We start from the raw sequence: 10,840 nt of genomic DNA, 5'->3' as shown, positions 1-10,840 counted from the left end.
GACCCCCACCCCCTTAGGGCGGACGGCCGCGGTTTTGTCAGGCTACCTGTTGGATACTATATTTGGCTCTTTTGTGGTAAGCCATTCATGCATTACGTCCAGGCAGACTACTCTGTAATTAAAGGGACACAAGAGATTCACGTGGTTTAAAGATAAAGACATATATCACAGAAGGTGTGCTGCTAGCAAAAAGTAAAGCGACATGTATCATGAATATATATATATAGAATAATAAGAACTTTGAACCAGTGGCAGATGATTTATTTAGTTATTTTCTGTTCACCAGATTAATTTTGTTAAGTCTTTTGGTATCTTTTCTTCTTAGATGCATATTGCTCTAAATGATAATAAATCAAGACTATTGGACCTTGCGTTTAATAGGAAAAAAATGCACTAATTCCGACAGATTGCTGCTTCGGGCACAGAAAATGACTGTCTTTATCGATGTTTTGGATGAGCTTTTCTGTTTGGCAGCTTGTTAATCCATTTTGTTGCTGATAAAAAACGAACAAAGAACAGAAGACATTTTGTATTTGAGTTAAGTGTTTCAAGTAATTTTTTGTTTGTTTAGAAAGCAACAACATAAACAAGATACGAAAAAAAACCTACCTATGTTTTATTAGTAGGTTGTACAAGCTATGTTTAGATTAAGCCCAGTTTGCATATGCATTTTACCACTATCGTTGAATTTGTGTGGCTGTACCTAGCCCGATATGGCATATTGATCTAGTGAATTTTTTTATTGTGTTTTCTTTTACCAGGGTGACCCTCTCAGTGGCTACTGCACTGCTTTACAGCGGGGCCCTGGACATACATACATTCAACACACATATGTACAAGGAACAAAAACAATGTAAAACATACAGAACTAGAGGTCGGAGATCTCATGTCTTCGTCAGAGGTACATCGTTCTAGAGAAATTAACATGTGTATTCTTCACTCTTTTTAATAATCAATTTGGTCTAAAGAACAAAAGAATCTCTGTACTATTTTTATGGTACAGAACACCCTGAAACGGTTTGCCGCAGATTATACAGATGCGTCGTCACCCGTGTTAGCCCCCCCCCCCCCTACGTTATTTGAGTTTGGACTGTTACTGGAAAAAAAACGTTCAAGAAATTCTTACTGTGTTGAAAGTGTCACGACAGCGCCGCAAAATATAATAAGAGAAGATGTTATAAAGGAAAGAATCAGAACAGGGTGACTACTGCTGTTTTGTTAATTTGTCTTTATGACAAATAGAAGACTTGTTTCTTGTGTTCTTTGTGTCCTAACATTTGTACTTCTACAGTTAGTATATTCCAAATCTAGGCATCTCGTTTTTCGGCCCTTCGTGTTTTTATTGCGCGCTTGCCTTAAATTTAAGGTAATTAGATTTAAGGTCTCCAGTGGACGTCATCCATAGCAATTACTTGGTGTGGCCGTAGAAAATAACCTGACATATGTCCAACCTATCCTCCCCCTGCTGAAGTTATAGTACAATCCCTCAATGTAACGTCATTTGATCCCATCCCATTATGGGGTTCCCCGGCTATATCCAGCTGTCGGCTGTCTCCAAGCAGATGTAGGTGGGGGATTTCTAAACACAAAAGGTCCTATTACGGGGACATAACGACCTCCACGACTCTCATCTTTGAACTCAATCTTGGAGACCACGACAGTAATATGCCTATCAAATTTCATTAACTTCCATCCACACATACAAAAGTTATCCTGCTCACAAGAAAAATTAACAAAATGCCCCCTGTAGTCACAACGAAACCCCCCACGAAGCTCAGTAACGAACTTAACCTTGGTCCCGACAATAGTAAGCACCACACCAAGAATTATAATCAACATTTTACAAATACTTGAGTTATCTTGCTAACAAGCCACAAACACAAAAGGTGCACTAACGTGACGCACGGACCCCCCACGAAGCCGAAACTTGTACTTGACTTTGGCCTCAACAGCGGTAATCTGCCTGCCAAAAATCATGGACGTCGAATCATGCCTTCTAGAGTTATATCGCAAAATCCGCAGTTCCCCACACTCCGGCGAGACAATTTCATAGTCCTTCTGACGAAGACAACTAACAACAGGACAATACATCATCAAATACAAAGCCAGTATCCATACTCATGGTCCATATACCGGTCCGTTTGTCATTAGGTCAGATGAGGTCAGAGGTCAGCCCAGGTTTTCAACATGCGCTTGAAAGAGGAAAAAGTAGATGTTGATTTTATACTCTGTGGAATCTCATTCCAGCTACTAGCTCCTCCAGCTACTAGAATTGATGCCATCAATCAGTATTTTCAGCAGCTCAAACTCGGTACGACCCATCCGCTGGCGGTTGGACACGTCACAGACACCCTTTTCACTGGCCTCAGAGGTTTCTAAAAAAATAAACCAAAGTCACACAAGAAACACACCAACCTAACTAGCGTACTAAACGTACCCATTCACAAAAGAATTACTTAAACAAGCAAAACAAAAGGTACTTTACTCAGATCTGTTTTAGTAATACAAATTGAATGTTCTCAAAAAGGGACCACCGCAGCTCAACCAGCATTTTAGATATCATTATGTCCAGCACAACACCCAGTCTACTTATGCTGCAACTTAGGCAACGTAGGTTATTTTATCAGCTTAGTCCTTAGATCTTTGCCATGTAACATGATAGGACCCCTCATTACAATCCTGTGGCCATCATGTATAGTGACTGGAGAATAGGAGAGTATAGTTCGAGTGTGGCACACTATACTCTCTAGTGGACCAACACCCCTGGCATGTTATCTGTCTATTTAGCAAATTTCTACTCTTTTTAACCGCCTATCGAAGCCTGTTATACTCTAATTGCATTTGTATATTAGATGATTGTTGGCAATAGATGGGTGCATATGTATTTCACAAACACTAAATAATCATAAACAACTTTATTGCCCAGCAACTGCAACTGATACAATGTATGAACTATACTAAAATACAATTCTAACAGTCAATTCATACTAGCTATACTAACTTTCAATTTTACCAGAGCTAATATACTGCATGTTTGTCTTAAGGAGGGTATTATTACATTCAGGAGATACGTCAGTTATTCAGATTAGTGATTCAGAAATAAATTTTCCGGTACACTGATATGTGAGTAGGGCGTAGGGCATATACTTTCCTTGTTTACCGTGTTTTTTTTTTACCATAGCCGTTTGGAGAGAAGATGGACGTTGTGGAAAGAACTACCCAGCCCCAGGAGTGAACCCCGTCCAGTGTGACCCATATGAGATTTGTTCCTGCTGTTATGGCAATATATCTTGGTCAAAAATACGGGGCTAAATGCGTGACCTTTATGCTTATTTTATGTCACATGCGACGTAAAACACGTCACACTTAAGCTCGGCATATGTGACTATTAGCTAAGTAAGTGTCACGTCTTCTATCGATAACCTAGTTAACGATTAGTGCCTGGTGACTATGAATGAGCGACACCTAGCGGAATTTGTATGCGGCGGAATATGGCAATATATCTGTTCCAAAAATAAGGAGCGAAATGTGTGACATTTTTTGCTTAATTTATGTCACATGCAACGTAAAACACGTCACGTCCGACCTAATATATTACAAATACGTCACACTTAAGTTAGTCATATGTGACTATTACCTATTAGTAAGTAAGTGTCACGTCCTTCTATCGATAACCTAGTTAACGATTTAGTGACTTCAGCTTCGGTCGGACGTGACGCGGCGAGTGTCAACCCCCTGATATTTTTTTCTATATTTGAGGAGTAGATTAGTCCCTCCTTCACCATTTTCAAAAATCATACTAAAGTAGCTTTCATAAATAACTCAAAACATTTCTATGTTTCCTTCTTTACTACTTTTCATTACTACTTTTCATTACTACTTTTCATTATTATGTTTACCGAAGGAAAACATATTGTTTTTGCTCCATTTCTTCTTCCTCTTCTTCTTCTTCTGTTCCAAACACTAACCTCTGACCTGGCCAATGGCCTCTTTTGTTAACGTCTGTCACCATAGTAACTGGTGTTGGGTTACATAATGTTGCGATTTCATAGAAGGCATTTAGACTCATGTCACCATGTACACGCACATGTACATGTATGTGAATGAGGAAGAATTAACAGAGCAGACTATATCCGAAGGTAAACATTATGCATTTGCTTCGCAAATGTTACATTTCTAGGTGTAGTATTGTATTGTATTGTATCGTATCGTATTGTATTTTATTGTTTTGTTTCATTTACCCGTTACCTAAGTTATTTCTTATTTATCCGATTTATATGAATTGTTAATCACGTTATGAAGGGAGGCCTCCTCATATAAGCATTTTTATGCTTCCGGCCTCCCTGCACTGTTACATTTCATTTATATTTTCTTGTATCTGTATTGTTAGATTTTGTTTTAAAGTGCGAATAAACTGAAACTGAACTGACCTTGAACTGACCGAAGAATTTTTGAGATTGAATTTTAAGGGGCTACTTTCATGGGGACTCGTTTCAATATATTTAACTATGGGTTCCTATATACTAGCTGCCCTGAAAACATGTACACCCAATGAATTCAACTAAGAGTAAATGCCTTCTAAAATCCTTATATTGCGTAAAATGGTAAAATCTGTTTTACCTAACCATTTTGTATTTGCTTAGTTCAAAGTCATAATAGTGGTAGTAAGTCTATGTCTTTATATGTACATTGTTTCATGTTGTTAACCACACTAAAACAATTCACAAATTTAGTTTTAATTACACAGCTTATGTTAGGGACAGTGTCTCATTATTTAGAGAATTTATTTAGGTACTTTATTTATTTTGTAATGAATTTATGCTATGTAGCAATGTAATAGAAAATAAATGTTATTGTGGGATGTATTTTTTGTGTGTTAACTTGAATGGAACAGAGGTATATAGAAAGGCTCGTGCAGGATTTGTACAGTAGTGAAGATATATTTATTTGCAACTTAACATTGTACATCCTAAAACAGGCCAAACCTCTGCTTGGAGTTGGAGAGTACGCAACTGGCACGCAAGAATTTTCTGTACAGCGATCATGTCAAGCCATTACCCTGTCCAGCCAATGACAATATGGCAAATTATAGTCTGACCAATGAGAGAGCGGCTGCAACCACGAGTCCAACCAACTATCAGACCAACCAATCACAGCATGGCAATTATAGATCGACCAATGAGAGAGCGGCTTTTAACCTGCGTTGTAGGGATGTACCAACGGCTGGTAGGAGGGGGGCTACATGTTTTCACGTGATTATTAGTACTAGTATATATCAAGACAGAACAACAAATATACTGCACATTCAAAAACATTCTCCACAAGAAAACGTTTGCAAACTGCGCAAGAATTCCTTGAGGATTTTGAAGGAGGCACTTAAATTTCTTAAATATCCCTCCAGAAGAAAATTTAACAGTCCAAGCATCACCCATCAACCGTGGAGGTTTGTATTCAAATAGGAAATTCCGTTTGTGAAGATGAGCCATCACAGACTAACAAGCCACGCACGGCCCAGCGTCTCCAAGAGCGGATTTGCTGCCCACAAGGTAAGCCTTCACTTTCCATTCCTAGTCGTAAAATAACACTGACTATCCACGTACATGTATTGCCTTCGGCAGTGTTCGCAGAGAAACCGGAGATGACTTTTGTAGGATTTTACTGAATCAAATAGTCGATCTCATGACATGTGGCACCCGGCAAGCTTGTCCTGCTTACAGTAATTCCGTGAACATCTCTAAATTCTTCATTTTTCAGCGAATGTGGTACCAAAGATCAAATAGAATGCGTGTAATTGAAGTTTCCAACCGAATTTTTAGCAATTTTCTGTCAAGATTGTGGCTATAAAAATTACGGGTTCTTCCGGATCACCTGTCAATCACTCGTCGCCCGTAGTTACCGGAGGTGTTTTGGTCATAATTTGATCAAGTGACATTTTCTCGAAAAGTTACCTCAGAATCACCGTAAACATTGGTCCGGTGATTATGATTAGTGCTAATCAGTGTTTCAATTATCTTTGTAAAACTAGGGTAAAATGTGATTTCCTGTTTTCTGTCTCGCGGCTACCGGTAACATATGTTCCCGCCAAAAGCCTGTAGCGTTATTTGAAACAACTGAATCCAAACGTGTTTATAGCATTTTTTTAAAACAACCAGTGTCAAATTAGGAAGGGTTTCTGTCATAAAAATCTATATTTTCATGGTTAAAGTTGATTTTTGCTCGATTCTGGTCCAGTCTGTCAGCTGATGTATCTGTCAATCACCGGTTCCACATAGTAACTGGTAAATGTTTTCTGTTTGTTTTGTCATAATTTCACCAAAAAGTGTCGTTTTCGCCTACATTTACCTTAGAATCGTCGTGAAAAGTGTACCGGAATTTATTGATGTGACTCAGTGTTTTATTTTTCTTCGGAAAACTGAAAAATGTGATGATTGTCTGTGATCATACCGTCTGTACGGCTCCCGGTAATGTATGCTCGGTACCGGGCCGTGGTTCCCGCCACAAGTTCCCGCCACAAGCAATAACCTGGGTTAACCGGTTGTGACCTTCCTTGATTTGCTTGTTTTACGAAATTAGGCACTGTTGCTATGCCTTTTTCTCCTATATATTCATCCAAGTAGATTCACTAATGTATGAATACATAAATTGCTGACATTTATAATCAACTCTTCTTACATCGCTCTTACAACAGCAGCCTTTAAAACTATTAGTCTTTCCTTTTGCGCACAGGGCGCTCCCTAATGACAGAAGATGGTACTGAAGCACTCAACAAGTTCTGGCTGAATCTGAACTCGCGGGGTGGATTGGATCTCGGGGTTCGTTCCTTTATACCAGATGTTTCCTGAAGGAAGCAAGCTTCACAAAGACGACTTGGCCAGATAAAATGTTTATTTTTCTTTTCACCGCCAAACATAAAGAGTAAGGGAGGGGGCGTTGGGAGACTATATTACATGCAATCTTTAGTGTGTACAGTTTTGTAGTTTATGTAGGGAATGTTTGGACACGATGTGCCTTGTTTTTACTTCTATGCATGTCATTATGTTACTTAATAGTAGATAGTGGGGTGCAGGGATGCAATTTCTTAGACTTATAGTTGTAGCTAAGTAAGATTGTTACTTGTTATGATGTAAGAGATTGTACCATTCTACCTAAATAAGTTGGAAAATTGAGAGCATTAAAGTGATTTTCTTGGTGTTAATTTTTGCACCTGTTTATGCCATGGCTTGCTCTCTGATGCGCACATGCACTTGAAGTTAAGACTTAGACTTAGACTTAGCGAAGGTGAGTTAAACGCGTAGGGACCGTTAGGGAGCGTAGTTAGTAGTCCAAGTGTGTGCTGACACAGGGAGCAAAATCCTGGCCTGCAAAAAAGATTGTTTTTGTATAATCACAAGGCACACCAAAAACTTAGCTAGTCGTCGATGTTCGAGAGGAGCACTTATTATTGTATTGTTGTGGAGAGGACAAGCCAGACCGCCCAGCTGAGATGCCAGAGGTGAGCCATGTGGGGACTGCATGCTGTACTAACATGTACTTTTTCTCCCTTGACAAAATTTGGGGGTACCCACAAACTCGCGTAGCACTCACGTTGGGTTAGGGCCAAACCATAATTAACCTGTCCTTCCTTTATACTCCGGCAACTTATGCCATTTTATGTTTTTTTCCCATACTAGGGAGGGAAAAGCCTGGTTACCGGGCTAATATTATCTCCAGAGTGTTTATTCTCTCGAGAAATAGGTCTGGTAACCAGGCGATGGGAAACCGGGGTCCTTCCGAAAGGGCGTTTTTTTCTCTTCTTCTTTAGTTTGACTTTGTATACAGATCCTGACGTTGTGAGGTTCAGTCTTCATTCGAGGAAGGAAGCAAGCTTTGACGAAGACTACAAGACCAGATAAGATTTTTTCTTTCTTCCCGTTAAATGTAACGAGTAAGGGTGGGCGACGTTGAAAGACTTTAAGCCAGAGTTTATACTACATACCTTGTCTGGTCTGAACAGTTTTGAACAGCCGAATTTGTTACTAACTTCTCTTCTGAAAGGGTTTCTTTCTCTTCTTTTAGTTTGACTTTGTATACAGATCCTGACGTTCATCGTTGGAAGCAGATCGTGGTTTTACCATCCAAACTCCTTGCTGTGAGGCTCAGTCTTTATTCGAGGAAGGAAGCAAGCTTCGATGAAGACTACAAGACCAGATGAGATTTTTCTTTCTTTCCGTTAAATGTAACGAGTAAGGGTGGGCGACGCTGAAAGACTTTAAGCCAGAGTTTATACTACGTACCTTGTCTGGTCTGAACAGTTTAGTAGCACCCAGAAACAGGGTACGCGGGAGGGAGTAGGGAGGGGGTAGGGAGGGAGTGATGTTTTGCCTTTCCAGTAGACCCCACCTCTTCACATTGCCAGAGGGACCATGAAGGAAGCCAGCAGATCTTCATATGCCAAAATAATTGTCTTCAACTGATATTCATTCAGTCGAAGTGCCAGCCTGCCACGTCAGCCAGCAGCGTTAGCGATCTAGGTAAGTCGGAAGGGACAAAAATACTAAATCTGGTGATCACCAATAAAAGTAGAATAAAATCATGATACATCTAATATTCCATTACGTCTCAGATCGATCCTTCCACATTCCTGTATATTTCTTCCACCTCAAACAGCTGCCTCCAAAACGCTCTTTCCTTTTGCCACACAGACGCGCCCCCTGATAGCAGAAGATGGTACTGCAGCGCACCATTGGGTTTTGGCTGAATCTGAACTGGAAGGATGCCCGGTTGTATGGAGGGACTCATAGTATCATTCCTGTATACCAGACGTCTCCTGAAGGAAGCAAGCTTCAAGAAGACGACTAGACCAGATAAGATTTATCTCTTTTTTTTCCATCGTCAAACGTAAAGATAGAATAAGGGGGTGGGGAATAGAGGATCTTTGTCTTGTCTGGTTTGAATAGTTTGTTAGTTTATATGCACAGACTGTTTGGACGTCAAATGTATACATGCTTCGACGTCCATTTGCACATTTCGACCTGCGTCTTCAGCTTATGGCTTTGCGTATTTTGATATTTGCGTGTTTGGATTCTTCCGTGCCAGATGCAGCATTTTGAAACTGTTTCTTATTTGGAACATCATTTTCCCCTTTTGGATTTTCGTGTTTGGATTCTTCTGTGCCAGCATTTTGAAACTGTTTCGTATTTTGACCTTCATCTTCAAATTTTGGATTTTGCGTGTTTGGATTCTTCCGTGCCAGCATTTTGAAACTGTTTCGTATTTTGACATTCATCTTCAAATTTTGGATTTTGCGTGTTTGGATTCTTCCGTGCCAGCATTTTGAAACTGTTTCGTATTTTGACCTTCATCTTCAAATTTTGGATTTTACGTGTTTGGATTCTTCCGTGCCAGCATTTTGAAACTGTTTCGTATTTTGACCTTCATCTTCCATTTTGGATTTTGCGTGTTTGGATTCTTCCGTGCCAGCATTTTGAAACTATTTCTTATTTTGAACTTCATCTTTCCCCTTTTGGATTTTCGTGTTTGGATTCTTCTGTGCCAGCATTTTGAAACTTTTTCGTATTTTGACCTTCATTTTCACATTTTGGATTTTGCGTGTTTGGATTCTTCCGTGCCAGCATTTTGAAACTGTTTCGTATTTTGACCTTCATTTTCAAATTTTGGATTTTGCGTGTTTGGATTCTTCCGTGCAAGCATTTCGAAACTTTCTTATTTTGAACTTCATCTTTCCTTTTTGGATTTGCGTGTTTGGATTCTTCCGTGCCAGCATTTTGAAACTATTTCTTATTTTGAACTTCATCTTTCCATTTTGGATTTTGGCTGAATCTGAACTGGAAGGATTTTCACATTTTGGATTTTGCGTGTTTGGATTCTTCTGTGCCAGCATTTTGAAACTTTTTCGTATTTTGACCTTCATTTTCACATTTTGGATTTTGCGTGTTTGGATTCTTCCGTGCCAGCATTTTGAAACTATTTCTTATTTTGAACTTCATCTTTCCATTTTGGATTTTCCGTGTTTGGATTCTTCCGTGCCAGAATTTTGAAACTATTTCGTATTTTGAACTTCATCTTTCCATTTTGGATTTTGCGTGTTTGGATTCTTCCGTGCCAGCATTTTGAAACTATTTCTTATTTTGAACTTCATCTTTCCCCTTTTGGATTTTCGTGTTTGGATTCTTCTGTGCCAGCATTTTGAAACTTTTTCGTATTTTGACCTTCATTTTCACATTTTGGATTTTGCGTGTTTGGATTCTTCCGTGCCAGCATTTTGAAACTGTTTCGTATTTTGACCTTCATCTTCAAATTTTGGGTTTTGCGTGTTTGGATTCTTCCGTGCCAGCATTTTGAAACTGTTTCGTATTTTGACCTTCATCTTTCCATTTTGGATTTTGCGTGTTTGGATTCTTCCGTGCCAGCATTTTGAAACTGTTTCGTATTTTGAACTTCATCTTTCCATTTTGGATTTTGCGTGTTTGGATTCTTCCGTGCCAGCATTTTGAAACTATTTCTTATTTTGAACTTCATCTTTCCATTTTGGATTTTGCGTGTTTGGATTCTTCCGTGCCAGCATTTTGAAACTGTTTCGTATTTTGACCTTCATCTTTCCATTTTGGATTTTGGCTGAATCTGAACTGGAAGGATTTTCACATTTTGGATTTTGCGTGTTTGGATTCTTCCGTGCCAGCATTTTGAAACTGATTCGTATTTTGAACTTCATCTTCCCATTTTGGATTTTGCGTGTTTGGATTCTTCCGTGCCAGCATTTTGAAACTGTTTCGTATTTTGACCTTCATCTTCAAATTTGGGTTTGCGTGTTTGGATTCTTCCGTGCCTGCATTTGAAACTG

This window comes from Branchiostoma belcheri, unplaced genomic scaffold (genome assembly GCF_001625305.1).
Source record: "Branchiostoma belcheri isolate BF01 breed outbred unplaced genomic scaffold, Haploidv18h27 scaffold49, whole genome shotgun sequence".
Classification (NCBI taxonomy): domain Eukaryota; kingdom Metazoa; phylum Chordata; class Leptocardii; order Amphioxiformes; family Branchiostomatidae; genus Branchiostoma; species Branchiostoma belcheri.
The sequence above is the reverse complement of the archived record's forward strand: the minus strand, read 5'-3'. Positions refer to the sequence as shown.